This window comes from Podarcis erhardii (genome assembly GCF_964252035.2).
Source record: "Podarcis erhardii genome assembly, chromosome: 5".
Lineage (NCBI taxonomy): Eukaryota > Metazoa > Chordata > Lepidosauria > Squamata > Lacertidae > Podarcis > Podarcis erhardii.
In genome coordinates this window covers 27,692,819-27,714,466 of record NC_138509.1, presented here as the reverse complement: position 1 = coordinate 27,714,466, position 21,648 = coordinate 27,692,819, and the positions used below count along the sequence as shown (strand labels likewise).

Sequence of the window (21,648 nt, the reverse complement as noted above, 5' to 3'; positions counted from 1 at the left end):
ATCCTTGTAAATTGGCTCCCGAAAGTTACAATGGTACCTCTGGCTGTGAACAGGATCCATTCCGGCGGCCCGTTCACAACATGAAAAGCCCGCAACCTGAAGCACCGTATCTGCCACATATGCCAGCTGCCTGCAATCTGTCCCATCCCTGGCAGCCCACTTGCTTGCCTGAGTGAAATTCTGTGACCAAACGAGTGGTTAAGAACAAGGGTCCTATGTGAAGATTGTGCCTATTTTACTAGGTAAAGAGGACTCCTGGACGGTTAAGTCTAGTCAAAGGCGATTATGGGGTCACAGTGCTCATCTCGCTTTCAGGACGAAGGAGCCAGTATTTGTCCACAGACAGCTTCTGGATCATGTGGCCAGCATGACTAAACTGCTTCTGGTGCAACGGCACAGTGTGACGGAAACCAGAGCGCACAGAAACGCCATTTAACTTCCTGCCACAGCGGTACCTATTTATCTACTTGCACTGGCGTGCTTTCAAACTGCTAGGTAGGCAGGAACTGGGACAGAGCAACAGGAGCTCACCCCGTTGTGTGGATTCAAACCACCAACCTTCTGATCAGCAAGCCCAAGAGGCTCAATGGTTTAGACCACAGCACCACTATGTATATCCACTTTGGGAGCCATCTTCCAGGTTCTTTTGAAAATGTGTATACTCAATAAAAGAGACAAATGTGCAGTTGTCTCACATGATCTTTATCCAGATCTTTTCCCCAGTTTGAGTCTTCCTGTGCTTATGCTTACGCAGCCAAATTCACACCACCAGTGCACCAACAGATAGATGTGGGGTAACCTCAAGGTACAGGTACAGGTCTGGAGGAAAAAACTTGAGAGGGGCATCCACAAAACAAAACAGCCCAATAATAACTCAGACTGGCAGAGGCAGGGAATCCCAAAACTGTCTGAAAACAGAAATTGAATGGAGTGTCCAGAGCAGGATAACAGAGAAACGGATATAGGATAGAAATATAGTCCTCTAATTGGATAGGTCACTTTCTGATCCACGCTGAGAAGCTAAATGTCCCTGGAGAACTGCTCATTACAATCAATAACAAATTTTAAAATGGGCTCACACACGTTGTGTGTATCTGCTTGAGGGGGGGGGATAATGAAGTGAATTGGGGTGATTCAGGGCAGTGTTAGAAATTCAGATATATAAGCTGTTTTCCAAATGGCACCTTAAACCAGGCATAGGCAAACTCCGGCCCTCCAGAAGTTTAGGACTACCATTCGCATTATCCCTGACCACTGGTCCTGTTAGCTAGGGATGATGGGAATTGTGGTCCCAAACATCTGGAGGGCCAGAGTTTGCCTATGCCTGTCTTAAACCAATGTTACGTTTGCCACATTGTAATGTCTAGTCACTTTTTTAAAAAAACAGACATATTCAAATTAATCAGGAAACTGTTCTTTAACCAGGGAGAAGAAAGGCAAGAAATTGGCATTTTTTTCAAGGCATTTCAAAGGATAGCAATTTTACTTTGAATTCAACCAAGGAAGGAATCTGTGGTAGCCAAAATCACAATAATTATTTAATTATGTTAAGACAAATGTGCTAAATATGTACCTGTGTTAAATATACACAGTAACTAATGGTTAAAAAAGGAATGTGGTATTTTAAACTTAGTGCCACAGTGAACTTTAAAAGTGGGGGGAGTCTCCTTCACCTACAGACTTGTGCTATTTCTAAAATCATAAACACATCACATATGCAAAGGCTAGACAGATCTGTAGGGGGATGACGACTGCCTTCAGTTCCCTGTAGTTCCCAAATACGCTCCTAGTTGCTACAGACCGCATCAGGATATTGCTGCATTTTTATTTTATTTTATATTTATTTAATTTCTTTTACTCCTTGCACTGTGCTGCTCCCAGGGTCAATCTTATTTTCACGCCGCAGAGCAAGCCAGCTGACTTGCACTTCAGCGGATGATGGAGATGTCAGTTGCTGAGCCTGGCAACAGGACATCTCAACTTGGTCACAAGTAGACCACCCCAAGTCGCAAAACGTGCCTGGCCCCCTGGGGATTTTGAACACTGATTTAAGGGTACCCCCCCATTCATGTTGAAATGCGATGTCAGTACTCCCCAGGTTGGATCAGGGGCCCTGCAAAGCCATTTGTCTTTTACATTGTTGGGCTGAGGACTACAAATATACCAAGAAGGGATATAAAAATAGTAGTGCATTTTTAAGGAAAGCAGGTGGTGGTTGGGTTGGCTGGCTTTCATCTAACAGATTCTAACTGCTTGAAAACCAGCCAGTTTGCTACCGCCCTCCTTGACAGCTGAATGGATAATTCCAGCTTCTACAGTACTATGAGCAAGTAATGAACAATGTAACAGTGTTGTCTACAAAAAGTGGTCATTTTTTAATGTAACTTACATAACAAAATATTAAGTTTTAGTTTAGCTGTGTTACAACTGCTTCTGGTAGCTAACCCCTGGACGCCATTGCAGTGGTACCTCGGTTTAAGAACAGTCCGGTTTAAGAACAATTCAGTTTACAAGCTCTGCAAAACCGGAAATAGTGTCCCAGTTTGAGAACTTGACCTCGGTCTAAGAACGGAATCCGAACAGTAGAAGGGCACTGGCGGCGGGAAGCCTCATTAGGGAAAGCGTGCCTCGGTTTAAGAACGGTTTTGGTTTAAGAATGGACTTTCAGAACGGATTAAGTTCGTAAACCGAGGTACCACTGTATTAGTGTTAGCTAAGTGATTTACAAGATGCTCTCATAGTGTGTCACAGTCACACCCTAAATATGTGGAGCCTGTTCTTACATTTAGACTCCAGTTCAGAGCAGACATGGTGGGTGGATAAAATCGGTCCACCCAAACTGCAGGTAAACTTCCTTGTGAAGACTTGTTTAAAGATAAGGGCATCTTCCATCCGTTTATCATATTTCATTGGCAGAGATAGCAAACATGGTGCCTTACAGATGTGGTTAGATTCCAGCTTCAGTGAGCTTGGCCAGTTGTGAAGGATGAGGGGTGTTGTAGTCAAGCCAGATCTGGGGGAACCACATTTTCTAACCTGTTTTATGAACAGTAACATTTTTGAATGCTATTGTGACACTATAGAACTGATGGTTTTTGGTATGGTGTTTCTGAAGCAAAATACTTGTACAGTACATTGGTGTATAAGAGGGATTGAGATGGTGGTGGGTATACATAATATGTTCTGATATTCAGATTCCATAAGTCACCTTGACAACTTTGTTAACAAGGTGAATATTAAAATAATTTTACAACTACACTGAAGGTTAAAGTATACTGGTGGAGGAGGATACAGCAAATGCCTGCTATTCTTGTAATATGCAAAGCAGTCACAATAAACAAAGTCCTGTTGCAAACAGATTCCTCTGGGAAGGCGGGATAGGATAGAGAAATCCATATTACTTAAGAGTAAGGAGGGCTAGGGAGAAAACTTCACAAAGGACTTTAAGAATAGCAAGGCTGTGCTACATACTGGTAGGAAGTATATTGAGAGTTTAGAAAACTTTGGAAGCCAGCAAAGAACAGAAGTGTTATGGAGGCAGTTTTGGCATTGACCTGCAAAGGTCAATGTGATTAAAAATATTTGTACCATCATGCTTGCTTTATTGAGAAGTAAATATGCTCATGGCACTAGTCCATAGTCCTTTTGGTCTGAAGTGGTTTGTGGGCTCCTACAGATGACTTGTTTATTCTGAATTCATCCTGGTTTGCTTGTACAAAGCTTACTTACGCAATGGGTAGACTGTGCCCAGTCTTAAGCATTCATTCTGATCTGTTTACAGTGCAATGATATGACAATGACCATTCTTATTTGTTTGTGCAGTGTATCTAGGTCTTCCCACGAATCATTTGTTTATTCAACATTTTTCAATGCATTTCCCCCTCACTTTCCAACCTCCAAAAAAATCGTTACTAGAAAAATATTGATTAGTTGTGCCAGAGTGATAGGGTACTATAATCCATTTTAAATGTGCAAAGCTAAAGTGCCAATGTATGCTTGAATCCCTCCCATAAGATACTGACAGTTTGGAGGCACCCTGTATAGGATTGCTTTGCAGGGATGGCTAAGAATTGCATTTTTGCATGTTTTGCAAGATAGAAAGCATTGCCATATTGTCTGACAGCTGTTGACCAGATACCAGTCCAGTGTTTCTTTAAGACAAAAGATTTATAAGAGAAATATTTAATACTAGTAAATGAAGAATGCATTCTATCAGCATAGATCAACGTTCCCAACTGCCTGTGGGCAGAATTCCTTGCTTGCAGGAAGTTGGACTAGATGGCTCTTTGTGTCACTTCCAACTCTATGATTCAAATACTTCTCACAGCTTCATCAAGCTGGCTTTCCCCTAGCATCAGCTTTCCTGGAGGAAGATTTCAGGAGGCAGAGGGATGCAGGTAAAGATCACCTTGGCGCCTTCTGCAGTTTTAAACTTTCTCTCCACACCCCACCATAGGGCCACTCTATCAACCTGCAGGAAGAATGCTAATGACATTTTATATGTTGATATTGTTTGCAGTCTTTAAAAATCTTAAATTATAAGCCACCTTGGAAGGTTTTGTGTACTGAAAGGCAGGATATAAATAATAAATAAATCCAAGCTTGCCCTTGGAACTCATCATTCCACCCTAGCTTGGTTTAGCTTTTCTTCTTTTTTCTTTTTTTGCTAGAACGTCAGGGGTTTTTTAATGAAATAAACATGCCCTAGGTTTTAACTGTTAAATTAAACCTGTTTAGTAGTCTCATATTGTGGGCTATGTATATAACGCATTTCAGCTTTTGGTGTAGCCTGGATGTATTATAACCATTTCAGGGTATACTTTTTGCTGTTCCTATTGAAAGCTTTATGAAATTTCCCTGTTCAGAATCTTCTAATAACCAGACTCTCTTGAGATACTTTGTGTGTGAAATTCTAGATCCATGGGTAATGCTGACTTACCTTAAACATTTCAGGATGTCGTGCCTTCTATTTAAGGTAGAAATGTACAAACATCCTATTTTCAGCCTTTTCCAGTTCCAGATCTTAGTTATTTAACTAGTGTGTGAGTAGCAAAACCTGCAAATTGAGCATTTAACATACTTTGGGTCACCTGTTTTGAGGAGATGCTTGCAAACCTCTCCTCATCAGATTTCTCTGGTAATCTCATGTGCTTTGGACCAGGTGTGTAGCAAATTTAAATAACTTGTGAAGAAATAACAACATCAGTACTCCCATGAACAAGTCATTGAGGTTGATATATATATATAATGTTTCATAAAGTTATGCTTTTTGAGATTAACTGTTGGAACATACTGATAAAAGATCATTTAACCCTGACACTTGCAGTTATTTCTGTGGTGGTAAATGTAACCCTATGGCAATAGCCCTCCAGATTTACCCTTCGTATATTTGCCATCACAGAGCATTATTTGCATTTTACTATATACAATGTTGACTATAGTAGGAAGGAGGGACTATAATGGAAAACATGAATAGAATTTTCAGTTGCAGTCCTCTGGATGGAATACCTTCCACTTATCTACTCTGAGCATTGTAGAAGATTCTACAATGAAGAACCACATTAGAGAAATCACTGTGCTAGAATGTTTTGTAAAGTAGTTGGTGAAATTATTGTTGTCTTAATGAATTGTGGTTTGTTTAAACTATGGTTGTGTGTTATTTTTGGACTTTGCCATCTTGCTTTTATCATGGTTTGTTTGGTCAACCCACCCCAGGTGCTCACCAAGCTACAGAGGAGCCTCTGTTCAACAAATAAAGTGTTGAAAAAAACAAGGAGCAGCTTGTGTGCTTGTCTATAAGACAACTCATGGTTAAAACAAACCATTACTTAGTTTGGGTGGCTAGCCTGTGACTCTCAACTCCCATCAGCTGCAGCTTATGACTCTCCAGATGTTGATGTTCATCAACATCTGGAGAGTCATAAGTTAGGCACCTCTCATGTATGTTATGTGTGAACACTGGCATTATGTGGTAAGAGCAGGAAACCTTAATTCAAGTGGATAACTGGTATCAGTGTTAGAAACTCAGATATATAAGCTAATCGCCAAATGCCACCTTAAACCTAGGTTACGGTCACCACAACTTCCTCTCTAGGCATCATATTTTATACAGTGAAATAATATAACAACAGCTTCATTTCTATACAATTTTATACTTTAAAGAAAAAGATTGAAAGCAGTTTACAGCACATTCATTCTAGAATAAAACAAATTAGAGCTTCACGGAAAATATTTAAGTTCTTTCTCTAAGTGACATTTTGCTTTCCCCATACTGTATTTATTTATCTACTTAATTTATATACCTTCCGCATAGCAGAAGTACTCTAGGAAGTCAGTGTGGTGTAGTGGTTAGAGTGTTGGACTAGGACCTGGGAGATCAGGGTTCAAATCCCCACTCATTCATGAAGCTTACTGGGCGACCTTGGGCTAGACACAGCCGCTGGACCGAGGGGCGGGGTGAACCATGTACTCATTGGAGGAAAAGGTGGGCTATAAATGCAGTAAGTAAGTTCTTGTGCTTACCTGCTTAAGAAAGCTGGAGGGGCCAGTCAGATGGAGATGTCAGTTGCCAACCTGGCATCCAGAGATCCCCGCATGGTTGCAATTGGACCAGTGCCAGTCACAAAACACACCTGGGGCTCAGGGAATTTGACAAATATACCCTATGACACACTCTTTTTAATTTAAGTGGGACTTCTGTGCAAACAGTACTTGATGGTTTATGCCCTTCATCTGCCTCAGTTACTAATCACTTACCCTGGGATATGGCTCCCCCAATTCCTCCCCCTTTCAATTATCCTAATCAAATGAGTGGTGGTGCCAGGAGGGTGTCAATGATATATTAATATCACCCTGGAGAATTACACAAAGCAGATCCCTTGCCTGGAATTGCACAAGGGCAATGGTAGTGGAAGGAGTGTAGGCCCCACAGTGGATTCTAGCCTGTACTTTCCAAGTCTTTCTCAACTTGTATTCCAGCTGTTATATCTGCTTCTTCATTGCTCCATTTTCTTGGTGTAGTCTGTGAGAGATCTGCCCAGGAATGATCTCTGGACCATTCATATTCCAAAGATGCTCAACAGCCAGGTTTAGTCTCTGGTTTCAATCAATGTAATTGACTCCTTCCCTCGATTCTTTTATTTGACTAATTTGGTTTTTAAACATATTGCAGGCTACAGATATGTTGATGTGATAAGAAACGAATGCTTGTTGGTAGGTTAAATATGTGTCAGAGATTGGCATTGCAGCAAACGAAAACCTTCCATAGTATATATAGTGCCTTTTAAAGTTTAGTTTTTCAGATATCCATTTTAAACTTTTCTGCAGTTTAAAATTATTAATTTTAAAATTATAGTGAAATAGAAAGTTGTGTTATTGTTTGTTCCTGTTTATGGACCAAACATAGTTTTTTTATAGAACTTCAGGTTTATTAAGACTATCAGGTAGATGAGCTAACCACCAAAGTGATTTTTTTTTGCTTACTTTTGTTTCATTTCTTGTTTTAAAAGGTCTTGTCTGTGTGCATAAACTTATAGTACCGTATATACTCGAGTATAAACCGACTTTTCCAGCAAATTTTTTATGCTGAAAAAGCCCCCCATGGCTTATACTTGAGTGAGGCGGGCGGCGGCGGAGGGACAAGCAGCCCAAAAGGAGCCCTTTCTTGCCACTGGTCCCACCGCCGCCGCCCCCCCCCCTCACAAGGGCAGGCACAGGAGTCACGGTTGGGAGAGGCACTGCGCTGTGCGTCTCTTGCGAGCGGCAGAGGCGGCGGCTGAGGGAAATAAATGAGAGGCACAAATAAAAAAAATGAGAGGCACAAATACAAGATGGGTGACACCTGGCTTGAGAGCAGTACATGTGAAAAGGATCTAGGAGTCTTGGTTGACCACAAACTTGACATGAGCCAACAGTGTGACGCGGCAGCTAAAAAAGCCAATGCAATTCTGGGCTGCATCAATAGGAGTATAGCATCTAGATCAAGGGAAGTAATAGTGCCACTGTATTCTGCTCTGGTCAGACCTCACCTGGAGTACTGTGTCCAGTTCTGGGCACCACAGTTCAAGAAAGACACTGACAAACTGGAACGTGTCCAGAGGAGGGCAACCAAAATGGTCAAAGGCCTGGAAACGATGCCTTATGAGCAACGGCTAAGGGCGCTGGGCATGTTTAGCCTGGAGAAGAGGAGGTTAAGGGGTGATATGATAGCCATGTTCAAATATATAAAAGGATGTCACATAGAGGATGGAGAAAGGTTGTTTTCTGCTGCTCCAGAGAAGCGGACACGGAGCAATGGTTCCAAACTACAAGAAAAAAGATTCCACCTAAACATTAGGAAGAACTTCCTGACAGTAAGAGCTGTTCGACAGTGGAATTTGCTGCCAAGGAGTGTGGTGGAGTCTCTTGCTCATAATGAAAAAACCTGGTGGAGTCTCCTTCTTTGGAGGTCTTTAAGCAGAGGCTTGACAACCATATGTCAGGAGTGCTCTGATGGTGTTTCCTGCTTGGCAGGGGGTTGGACTCGATTGCCCTTGTGGTCTCTTCCAACTCTATGAGTCTATGATTCTATGATTCTATGATTCTAAATGGCCACATTTAAGGTTTAGAGTAAATGCATGATGAGGGTTATTTGAATATGCATTATTGAAATATTAGTTATTTTAGGTAATGAATCATTGAATCAAAAACGAGGAAAATCTAAATTTTTTTTTAAAAAGTATTAAAAATTAATTGCTTCAGTGAGGTGTTAGGGCTTCCATGGATAACTCTCAGTTTGATCTGATGCCAACTCATTCCATGCAATTTTTGAACAGGGGAAGAAATTACCATATAAAGAAAGGTCATGTTTTGAAACAATCCTCCTTCAGCATCCTTTCTGCATAATCTTTTTAAAAAGTACCTCATATTGACAGGCTATTAACTTAGTAAAAATACATCTCTTGTGTGTGTCATCTATATTTTTAGAAAAGCTAGCATTCAGGAATAAAAACTGCCTTGGGGTACTTAGTTGTATATGACTTGAGGAATTCAGTTTTGCATAGTGTTTTAGATTATCCTGAAAGATGGGAGGTAACTGCCTGATTCAGTCAGGTTAAATTTCTGCAAGGTATTGTGAATTACAGTTTATCTTGCAGCATAATATGAGCAGGTGTTAAAAGTAGTTGCCTCCCAAGCAGTGATGGTAGGTTAACAAGACTTATACACTGTGTTGTTTGAAGCACTGTTACATAAATATGAATACCAGTGAGGCATTGAAACAGATTGTAGAGCAAAACTAAATAATGTCTGATGAGAAATCAAATAGTTTTTCTCCCAGCACTAAATTACATATCCACAATTTTTGTCCATTCTTTAAATATCTTTGTGACATTTTGCAGGGAAAACACAATGTTTTTGCAGAGAAGAGGTCAGAGATGTAAGATGGAGTTTCTCTTTTCCAAATTGTTTTTCAAAACTTAATTTTACAGTGCTGGTCCTGAATAGTGCAAGAATTCTTTTAATTATGCTTTAAGGATGGTGAAAGAAGCTGTTTCCATGCTTTATGCCAATTCCAGGAGGATGGGTTTGTAGGAATTTTGAGCTCCTAAGTATAACTTTCTGTATTTGTTACAGATCTTACTGTGTGTATTTTGTAATGGGAGTTTTGATGATGGCCAGGGTTGATAGATGTTCTAGTCCAAACATCAGTAGGACACCAGGTTGGGGAGGGCTGATTTAATACCTCACTGGATCCCTTTAGCTCCAAACTCCTCACAATCCTCAAGCAGTACTTTTTAAATGTCTGACATACTAGATCCTCATCTCTATTCCTGCCACGATACATTTCTGTGCCCCAAGTCTTGGCTGTTTAACCACCAGTGCCCATTCCACAACTTTTTTCCTTGGCTTTTGATAAAGAAAAATAAAAGGGGTTCTGTGAAAATTCATGACCATTCCTGAGGATTCTCATAGGCATAATTTCTGCAAAGTATTTTGCATTTTCAGGGTCTTGTTGCTCTGTTCCATTGTGTTGACTGAGATGGAAAGGTGGTTCCAGCGCCAGCCCCTTTTTTTTTGCAGGAGACCCTCTCATTCTCTCCTCTCGCATTGAGCCAGTAGTGGAGAACTCTAGCCCGCAGGCCCAGTTAAGCTCCCTTAGCCGCCTCATTTGTGTTACAAAGCTGCCCTACTCTGCTGCCCTACAAACTGTGTGGGCAGGTAAACAGAGACTTTGTAGGATTTGCCAGCAAAGCAAAAAAAAAAAAATATTAAAAAAAATTGTGCTATGCACAGTGCATTGTAAACCCTGGCATCAGCTGAGGGTAGAGTCTTGCAAAGTGTTATAAAAAGTACCGTCTTTTTCGCTCCATAGGGCGCACCTGACCATAGGGCGCACCTCGTTTTTAGAGGAGGAAAACATGAAAAAAAATATTCTGAATAAAATGTTGTACTAAACTATTTAAAGCAGCAAAGCGGGTGGCTCCTGTCCACTTTGCTGCTTTAAAGCGAGCCTCAGAGGAGGGAAGGAAGGGGAACCATGGCTTATCTAAGTCCAGTTAATAATGCTGAGCCTGATTTTATATGCATCTCAAAGCCCTTGACATATATACATTATAATGACAAGCCGAGATAGGCCTCCTGCATAGGAGGAGGGGAGGAGAAGAGAGGGAGCCATCATAGCTCAATGGGGAGAGCATGGAGAAGATCCCAAGTTCAGTCCTTGAAAGCTTCTCTGGGTAGGGCTGCGGGTGTGTCTCCTGAAACCCAGGTGAGCCTCTGCCCATCAGTGAAAACAAAACTGAGCTAAATGGGCTCAGGGGTCCTGACGTGGTACAGGGAAGGGCCCTCTGTTCCTGTTTAAATTAGCCCTTTCTTCAGAACCATGGGGACTACAATCTTAGTTTGTTTTTAAAGGGAACAGCTGTAACCTCAGTGGCTTTGCATGCAGAACACCACACGTTCAATCCCCGGCTTCTCCAGCCTGAAACTCTGGCAAACTGCTACCACTCAGTGTTGACATTACTAAGCTAGATGGAGTAGTGGATCCAACTCCTTATAAGGCAGCTTCCTAGGTTCCCATTTATGCTTCAGATCTGGGCGTGAGGCCCGCTGTCACTTTTAGTGTCAAGAGGGTGGTTCTTTGCACATCTGGAAGATGACTGTGTCACCTCCCATCACCCTTTTGAAGGTGCTTTTACAGCTCAGGGGAAAGGGCAGGCAGACACAGCATCTGTAAACTGTAGCATCCTGAATTAAGGGAGGGAGGGGAAAGAGCTGATCTTCAGCTTGAAACCAGGACTTGCTCTTTAACCATGCTGCTCCTCCAGCTGCCAATGCCATCCATGTAACCTATGTGAATATCAAGTGTGGGTTGTGTCCAGGAACCTGGGAGAATTTCTTTCACATGAGTGCATGTTTTTGTCTTTAAATAAACAGCCCATGCAAGTTTCCAGCTCTTATGGCCATGCCTGGCTGTCTCAGTGGAAATCTGAGGAGGCTGAGGTGGACTTTCCAGTGGTCAAAGTCTTCCTGCCCAGCATCTATTTCCTGCCCTCTTTCCCCACTGAACCCCTGCACCCTGCTTCAAAGCAAGCCACGGAGGGGATTCCCTCCGCTTTGAAGCAGGAACGTGGAAGAGGAGCTGCTTACACGAGGGAAGGAGGGAATCCGCTGCAGCCTCGAGCAGCAAGGAGGATCCATGGGTCCCCTCCTTCCCTCCTCCGTGGTTGCTTTGAAGCATGAAAGTGGGAGAGGAGCCGCTTACACGGGTGTAAGCGGCTCCCCTCCCACTTTGCTGCTTCAAAGTGAGCCACGGAGGAGGGAGGGACCAACGGAATCCCCTTCCCTCCCTCCTCCCCGGCTCAGCTCAGCAGCCGCGGCTCTTGCTGGCTTTACAATGAGCCGGAAGGAGGGACAGACGGCAGTCCCTCCTCCCGCCTCCCTGTAAACCCAGCCAGAGCCGCAGACACACTCTACGCAGCTCTTGCTTTAAAGGGAGAGCTGCGCAGAGCTTGTCGGCAGCAGCGGCTCTTGCTGGCTTCACTCCATAAGACGCACAGACATTTCCCCTTACTTTTTAAGGGGGGAAAAGTGTGTCCAATGGAGCGAAAAATACGGTAGTTACAAAGACAGTACCTGATGATAAGGGGATCATCAGTGCTTTTGTAGATTGTGCATTTGCCCAACCATTTTGATTTCAAACCACACATGCAAAAGCAGGCCAGCATCCATTAATGTGATAGTGGATGGTTGACAGGTGGGCAGCCCTGCCAGCTTGTCAAACTTGTCACTCAAGGGGTTGGAAGATGATACTCTCTGGCCTGCTGATCAGATTCAGTTCCCCACCTCACACATGAACAGATTATTTTAAAGGAATGGTGATGAACAATTAATTCTATCTATGGGGGAGAGGAGCACCAGGGGAAACAGTTTTAAGACCTAGGAAACATGCATGTGACAGTGCCATTTTTAACATTTAAAATGTTCCTTTCCCTTTAGATTTTTTATATATGGGGGTGGGATGGATGTTTGGGTGGGCTTGGGAATTTGTTAGATTTTGATGAATTTGTAATTTTTGCAGTTTTTATTTGTATTTTTTTATTGTTTTCTGGGTTGTTTTTGTTTTTTGTTTTTATTGTTTTAAGGTTTTATTGTTTTAGGCTGCGAAAGAATAACATTAATTGTCATCAATGGAGGCTACTATGAGGCTTGGGATTGCTACCGTGGAGGGGCGAGGGAGGTATGGCGGTGAGGGCAGATGTTATAGGCGAAGGGGATCGAGATATGGATATGTTCATACCCCTTCCAATCTGCGCCTCATCCCGAGGGACGAGGGTAGGGTGAGCAAGGTTTACTCACCTCCGTCACTGGTGCTGTGCAATGCCAGGTCTATAGGCAACAAAACCGCCACCCTGCGAGATTTCTTTATCTCGCAGGGGGTCGACCTGGCTTGTGTGACGGAGACCTGGGTGCGCGGAGGGGCAACAGTTACCTTATGAGAGATGGCGCCCCCGGGTTTCTCCGTCCTCCACCAGTCTCGGACTGTGGGCCGGGGGGGAGGGGTGGCATTATTAATACGGGAAGATTGTCATTTCAGGGCTCTACCATCGCCATCGATCCCCGGCATTGAATGTGTTGGCCTAGTATGGGGCTCCGAGGAGAGCTTGGCTGTCTGGCTGGTGTACCGGCCACCTAGCGCACCAGCAGCCACCCTGTCAGGCAGTTGTGAAGGAGTTTGTTGAACTGATGCCACAGGAGGCATCTCATGGTGTATCTTCCTGCCTCCCTCTCCTTGCTTCCTAGACCTGTGAATAATTCATTATTTTTGTGTGGAGTGTGGTATAGGTGATTCCAAAGAGGTTCTCCAGCTCTGGCTTAATTAAAAAGAAACTGGAAGCCTGTTCCTCTTATCTCTCTCTTCTGTGACATCCTTTCCCATCTTTTTCACTAAATCAAGGCAATGTAAGCCAGCCTAAAATAGAAGACAGTACCTTGGGAGCTCTCACAATAAAGTCACGTAACCTTCATGTGTACTCGTTTAGCATTTTATGGACATATGTTTGTTACATCACTTTGATTTAAGGGGGAATGAATGACTAAAGTTATACCTTGACCTAGAATGTAGAGCCAAAAGTTTAGAATAGTGTTTAATGCAGTAATGGAAAGTATTTTGTACAGCAGAACTGTACATGTCTGTATATGTATTCTTTCACTGGAATGTTTCTAGTATATAGAGACAGTAACTTTGAGCGGTTGGCTTTTTTAATAATTATAAAATTAATGTGAAAGTACAGGGGACAGCATAATGCTAGTAAGTGATGATGAAGAAGTATGTAGCATGTCATTTTAAGTAGAATCTAGAGTAATGTTTCAAGTCAAACCATTATTTCTGGGGAGAAGTTTTCATTGCATTTCATTGCATTTTTCATTAAATGTTTACAAAGAGATCTTTCCAAAGGCATCTCTTCACATTGATGATTCCAGCATTAATAAAGGAGGGCATTTTGTTTACACAGTAATCAGAGAGAGGCAGGCCTCTTCTGCTAACTTTTCCACTTCAGGAACGTGTAACCAATTTCTTAATCATCCTGTTATTATTGGCACATGTGCAGATTTCCAGTGTCTGGTTAAAACTATTTTTTGCAGCAACAAGCAAGTTTACTGCAAGCCTAGTGGTTTTGAGGAAGAAAGAACTGGATTTATTTTGTTAGTCAGTGTTCTTAATGGGGAGTGTTGGGAACAAATGAGATATAACCTGAAAAAAGGCATATGTGATTGTTTTGTCTCTGGAGTGCTTCTTCATCTTCATCTGCCCTTGGTTATGAAGAATACCTTAGAGCCTAAACTGTGAAACTGTATTGCAGTGAAATAGGCTACCTATAACTCGAGATTACATTGGGGGCTTTTTAAGGAAGGAGTGCCATTTCAGCTGAAATTACTGCACATTCTGTGCAGGTACAGAAAAGAAAATCCATAATATTTAGAAGGTAGAGTATTCACTGAATACCAGCAGCATCCAATAAAGAGATTTATTTATGCAAAAAACAAAAACCCACTAAGTAATAGGTAGGTTATAAATCTTGAGGCATTTAAAACCAATTCTTAGCCTTTTGCTGCTTGAAAGTATTGTTGGAATCCAGATAACACCCTCAAGAATGCTTAATCTTAACTGCTTTCTTTTCTTTGTAGACACTCCTTGCTGCTTTTTTGGTATCAATGTGAGTGAGGTTTGCTGATGGTTTTACAGGTAACTGCTTTTAGACTTCAAGGAAAAGGCAAGAGTGCCTGTAAATTCTGCAAAGCCCATTGAAAAAGTAGTATGCCAGTGAGTGAAACTTGAAATGTAGCTTATCCATAAAGAAAAACTTCTGCTAAGATAACATATATCGGCCTAGTTTGCATGCTATATTAAAACCGTAGTAAAAACAAACAATGGTGTAGTTTGAATGAGCAGCATGCTTCTGCATGCTCCTGAAAACATCTTGCTCTGCTCTTTCTGTGGTCCTGCTGTGCTGCCTGAGTTAGGGTTGTGACTGCAAACCTGAGTTTGTGACCTGTTTCTCTCTAAACCATGAGTGGTAAGACAAGAACAAAATTTGGAGGAAATAAACCATGACTACATGTTTTGATTTCTCAAGAAGCCGGGTTCTAGCTTGTTTCTTGGTGATGTGGCAGGAGTGGGAGAGGAGCAAAGCAAGAACGTTTCAGCAGTGTGCACTAGCACATTGTGTATTAACTGTGTTTTAAACAGTGACATGTTTAATGTGATGTGTCAACCAGGCCAATATTTTACAGCTCTGCGCTGGTTTTTATTCTTTTTGTTTTTAACAGAGATGAGGGGGAGGAACTTAAAACATCTTACTTATGTTTAGAGGTACTCAGAAGTATTAGAACTGTAGCAGTGGAAATAACTCATAACATCCTGAAATAGCAATAACCAACTAAGAATAGAGGAAAAACTAATGTGATCCACTGTAGAGCTTTACAATATCATGTAGATCTTTACAATATCCAGAGCTTTTGATTTTTAACTCTTAACACTATTTTAAAAATTCCATATCTTGGTGGTTCCCAGTCTGTGGGCCACACAGTGGCGTAGCGTGGGGGGTGCAGGGGGGGCCGGCCGCACCGGGCACAACATCTGGGGGTTAGGGTTAGGGGGCGCAAATCCACGGGTTAGGGGCGCAAATCCACGGGTTAGGGGGCGCAAATTACTTGCCTTGCCCCGGGTGCTGACAACCCACGCTACGCCACTGGGGCCACAGACTCTTATGGAGCGACAGATTGCTCCCAAGGGGTCTGTTCAGATGGTCTTTGGGAATTTGCTTTCAACTTTATGTGGTGTGAAAGAGCTGCACACTTTGGTGCAGGATAAATAAGTAGAATTCTGCTAGGTACCTTTTTTAAAAAAATCCTTTTTACTTGTGATAGACATAGTTGTTCCTAATTAGTATTTAATATATTCTTTTCTCCTTATATGTTTAAAGTGACCTCAGTATGTCATACAGAAGCTGCTTTCTGTCAGGATTTAAGCTTGGGGAAGAATTTTTTTACAAACTTATTTAAAGGAGAAAATGTTCATAGTTTTGCAATAACTGAAAGTTCTTTTAAATTGCTTTAGGAATAAGCCTGCACATTTTCAAGAAAATTACAACAAATTAGCATGTGGGGTCCACAAAATGTTTTGAGGTTAAAAAGGGTTTCTAATACTCATTAGGGTTGGAAGCCACCACCATAGCTTATATAAATTTGTGAAAATGAAAGCTGAGAATGCTTTATGAGAATGCAGATGCCTTGGATGTAATTTAGTAGTGGAAGAATAAATAATTTTTAGTGTTTTGTATACTACTTTATGAATGCTCAAAGCATGCCACATACATTCACATTAACACTTAAAATAATCATGCAAACCAGGCCTCCAGTTGGATTTGGGGTACCTTCATAGTTTAAGCATCTTTGCCCATAACAGAAGGATATTCTGAATAGTTTTTGATATTGTAAGGTTTAATCCTTATAAAGTGGTACCTCAGATTAAGTACTTAATTCGTTCTGGAGGTCCGTTCTTAACCTGAAACTGTTCTTAACCTGAAGCACCACTTTGGCTAATGGGGCCTCCCACTGCCGCTGCGCCACCGGAGCACGATTTCTGTTCTCATCCTGAAGCAAAGATCTTAACCCGAGGTAATATTTCTGGGTTAGCGGAGTCTGTAACCTGAAGCGTATGTAACCCGAGGTACCACTGTACTGTACAGATTTTAGCAGTTTGTTTCTATATGCAAGTTTTCACAGGATGTATCCTTGAGGTAATGTTTTCTATAGAAATATCAGCTGGAATCCTATCATTTGATTAAATGAAAGGCAGATACCTCAGGAGGTTATCTGTATCGTGTGAAGTTGACTGTTTTTGTTGTCTAAGCGTACAGCAGCATTCATAAACTTTTTTTTGATACCTACTTCAACGTTCTGTTTATGTTTTAACTCTTTAATGATACAGTATTTCCACATATATTCAAATATGAGAATTTTTATTTCGATTGCTATTATAGATGAAATATTTGCCTTCATTAATGATACTGTTGAAACACCAGTTTGTATAGCTCTCTTGCGTGTAGTAAGGCAGGTTGAGGTTAAGAGTGTAGTTAGCTTCTTAATGTCATCTGATGATGTTTGATCCAACATCTTTCTGGTTGACAGCTGATACTTATCTACCTTGCATATTATACAGATGTATTGGTATCATACCATGCTATGGATTCTTCCCCACATCTAACATCAGTAAAGAAGTAATTTAGTTTTTAAAGTCTTGTTTGGAAGTACATGAAGCATCCTAGCTATCCAACAATGGGGATATCTTCTGTCAGAATGTTTTTCATTCTGCTACTGTAACTGTTTTACAATATATAGCCATGAACAGTGATTGCATAGGAAGTGTTTTAATATGACAATACAGTACATAATACATACAGTATTATGTATATTAGCAGGTGCACATTGCATATATTTCTAATGTTTCCATAACATACAGGAGACTTAAATTTCTAACAACATAGAAGATATGTGCCTGTACTATGGGGAGCCACAGTTGGTCTTGGTCCTCCACAATGTAGACATGGAGTCAAAAAATAATCAGTATGACTCGCATATAATGAAAATCTTTGTGAAGCACATTCAGTATGTAGGTGAATACCTAATTTCAATAGCACATTCCATAATCTTGATAGAAGACTTCTGTATTTTAGATGTGTATGGGGGAAGATGTTACACAAAGGTTGTTGGTTTATGCCTTTGGTTTTGTGACTTCAAATTTGAAATTTCCTCCCATGTTTTGTAGTTTGTGTTTTAAGAGACTCATTAGTGTCATAAAAATCTGGTCATTTATCTAATTATGGCAAGTGTTTTTATAGGGCCACAAGGCCAGTTGTTTGTTTTTTATTGGATACCTCAAAGAATTTGTGCTCTTGTTAGAATTGGGCTGGGACATGGTGGAGTGTTAATTAATAGGTGGGTATTGGAGGGGGAAAGCTGTAAGATGGAATCTTAATTTATTTTTAAGAGTGATGCTTTCTCAAAGTGAGGATAGAGTGGATTTAGGCTGACTGACAAACATTTAAGTGGTTTGGGGGGTGTTGGGTTCCTCAACCTGTTTACAGTAGAGCTTTGTATATAAAGTGGCTTATTAAAGCAGAAATCTGAATGATAAGTCGTCTTCTGTAACCTTTTGTTTTGGAGCCAGCAGTTAGATCGCAGAGCACAATATCGGTTCAAGCTGTGACATACAATCAGGAAAATGAATGAAAGGGAGCTGGAACCACCAGGCTCTGAGCTGAAAGACAATGCATAGTCCTATCTTTAGTCCTTTAAGATGGAAAAGATTGCCTTTTTAAATTTTCATTCTTATTGCATAATCCGGTCCCCAAGTTGATCTGGTGCATAAAACACTTCAGAGGCCTGGAGGAGAGGAGAACTCAGAATCTGATGCTTGCTGAGAAAACAGTCCATAAAATGTAACATAATACTGGTGTCTGCAAATATAGTTAGATAAGCAACATATTCTGTTGGAGTTATTTCGTATATAAAAACAATTTCAAATCCACTATCTATATAATTTTACTTCTAAATTGCTTTGAGATGTTTCTTAGGAAGCAATTCATAAATGAAATAAATAAATATGTTGGCGAGAGAGAATAAATGAATGTTGCTTTAATGTCAACATGAGTTCACCCAACTAGTGTATCCCCGACTGTGGTACCTAGTGAGAGACTGGGGAGAATCGATGGAGCATGCAGAATTGAAAAACTTGGAGGTGAAGGCATCCTTTCCCAATGGACAGCCAGACACAGATAATTGCTTCATTTGGACACAATAAATCATTAGTTAGCACCACAGGAATCAGCCTGAACAAAGCACAGGCTCCCATGTTTTTCCTTATGTGGAAGAGAACAGAAACATTAGCATCTTGTTTGAAGCTAACTGTGGTTTACCATTATGACTGAAGGGTGAACCGCAGCTAGCTTTATGTTTCTTTCAGGTGAAGCCATGATTGTAGGCTGAGTTTGAAGTTGATTCTGTTTTGCGTTCAAATGAGAATGTTGTCGGTTGCAACTGCTATCCATTATTCTGCATTCTCTCTGTATCTTTCCGTAGACAGCGATCCTCCAAGCACAGAGACAAGGATGTTCCCCAATACTGTGTCACACAGATCAAAAACAAGGCTAGCAGCAGTGACCAGTGGGAGTCCAGCTGTTTTTCATAAGTTGCCATCATTTCCACAGCTTGTACTGGGTACCTGCACATTTTGGAAATTCTTTGACAGGTGGTGATGTAACAGGTGTATCTGTACTTGGCATAGAGATGTTGTGCCTGGTAATTTTCTGTCTCAGGTGGAGTTTAAAGGACCAAGTCTTCCACAAATAATAATAAAAAGGGCAACCCCCATGTCTCTGTGATGCTATCAGAATTTGCTCCATAGCTAATCCTATGTGTCTATTCTGATATTGGCTGCCAGATAGTCCTCCTCATGTAACTCACCTCACCAGTCTTCATAATGGAGGGGGCAGTGAGTTCTCTCCCCACCCCCCCACCACCTAGTTACTGCTGGTGTTAGAAACAAAGCAGTTGAGTGGGATATATGGGGCAAGGCAATCCCACAAGTAAACTGTCCTAAGCGCTTTATATAACAACAACAACAACAACAACAACAACACATTGAACTTCGCTTGGTAACATGTTGGCAACCAGTGCAGATCTCTGAGTAGAGCAACCATGTCATGCTTCATCATTCTGCATTGATTTTTCCATGATGATTTCTTATATATTGTAAAGTAAGACTTGATTTTATATAAATGAAAAGATGAGTAATTAGAAATGTGTGTTTATATTAAAGAGAGTGTCTTCATTTTACAGTTGAACCAATTTGACAATGATGCAATTTATACAACTGAAGCAGATATGAAGTACAATAAAAAAGAAGCTGAAATAATTCTAAAATTGCCAAGTATGAATATATCATAACATTCATACTTGGCAGTTTTAGAATTATTTCAGCTTCTTTTTTATTGTACTTAAGATAAGTGGTGAGAGTTCATGTTAATATTTAATAATGTAGGTTGGTTGTTATGTAAAGAAATTGTCTTTCTTTTAGCTGAGTATAGTGCTAAGAGTTGTGTAGCTCCATTGATTGGTTTCATGCAGGCGAAACCTGACCTTTAGCAGATGTTTGAAAAACTGCCAGTACTTGGTGTGATCAGTAGGCTAGACAGTTTTTTTTTCCTCTCATGCTGGCAGAAAACCTACATTGTCTTAGTAACACAGCGTTGCAATTTTAGCAGTTTTTGTTTTGTTTTCTAAGTGTTTCTAATTCTTGAAAAGAGTTTCCAGACAGGTACTTCTAAAAGTTGTGAGATAGATATAACTACTGCAATGTCTACAAGTTTGTGTGAACGTATTTTAAGTATTAAGCATCTAAAAACATTTTCAATTGCTGTGCTAACATCTCTGTCATATGTACCTTCTTAGCACAAGTTGTGAAATAAGTACATTTTGCAGCAACAAAGAAGTGAACTTCTGTTGGTTGAATTTGTTATTGCCTTTGACAATTATGTAATTCTGGTGTCTCATACTTTTCTGGGGGCATGTGTGTATGAAATGCTTTTTTTCCTTACAAATCAAAACACAGCCCATCTGGAGCTATTGGCTAAGAACTGGATGTTGTATGACTCTCTGTGAAGGCAGCTTTTCTAGCAGTATTTAAGAGGAAGATGCAGCTGCTTAGCTGTAGGAGTTTAAGAAAACAGAGGCTGTATTGTTCATTTTAAACTCTACTAGTTAGGCTTCAGGAAAATGTGAGTTATCTGATGAATACTTTGACAATACCACCAGCTCCAAGGCTGGATCTTTTCCTGCAGGTGCTAATATTCCTAAGAGCTTTATAAATGCTTTTGAGTGCACAGAATTTGGGTTTTTTGAAAAGATGGAATTACAATAATCTTGTTTCAGTCTGAGATGTACAGTGGGTGATAGCCATGGTTAGTCATCCTCTGACTAGACCCATCAGAACCAATGGCCTTAAACAATTTAAATGAGTCTACTCAGAGTATGACTAACATTGCAAATGGTCCAATATGTATAAAACCGTATACTGCTCTTTTCTCTCTCTCTCTCTCTCTCTCTCTCTCTCTCTCTTTTTTTTTTTTACTATTGGAAACAAAGACCTCTTAAGTAAATCAGAATGAGGGGCAGATGGTAGGGAAAGTGTATTGTAATTGTAGTGCTAATGTGAATTGTGGAACCTTTTCTTAAACCAACCGCAAAGCTAGGATCTGCTCCTCATTACTGTTTCCTGACATTAAACTTCAAAGGAAAATCCATTTGGCCACTCTTCTTCTATCTGCATACACCTATCTGCATCTTGCTGCAACAAATCTGGCCTATATAGGGTTGCTGTGACACAATTCGTAAGTTACCCTTAAATTTTAAGGTGCTCTAAGCATGGTTATATAAACCTTTATTTATCACCACAGGGGTGGCTTATCACTGAAGGAGCACAAAAACTTACTTCGCAAAAAAAAAGATGAGGAACACAATTCTTCAGAAATAAAGAACTTAATTTGAAACATATAGGAATTTCATTTTCCAGACATTACTAAATTTTGTCGATTTTGTTGCCTCCAA

General features: G+C 40.8%; 1 protein-coding gene across 3 annotated transcripts in view; it reads left to right on the top strand.

The window, feature by feature from the left end:
- The window catches only part of JMJD1C (jumonji domain containing 1C), a 123,996-nt gene that overhangs the window by 23,425 nt on the left and 78,923 nt on the right, over nucleotides 1-21,648 (top strand). The window lies entirely within an intron of this gene.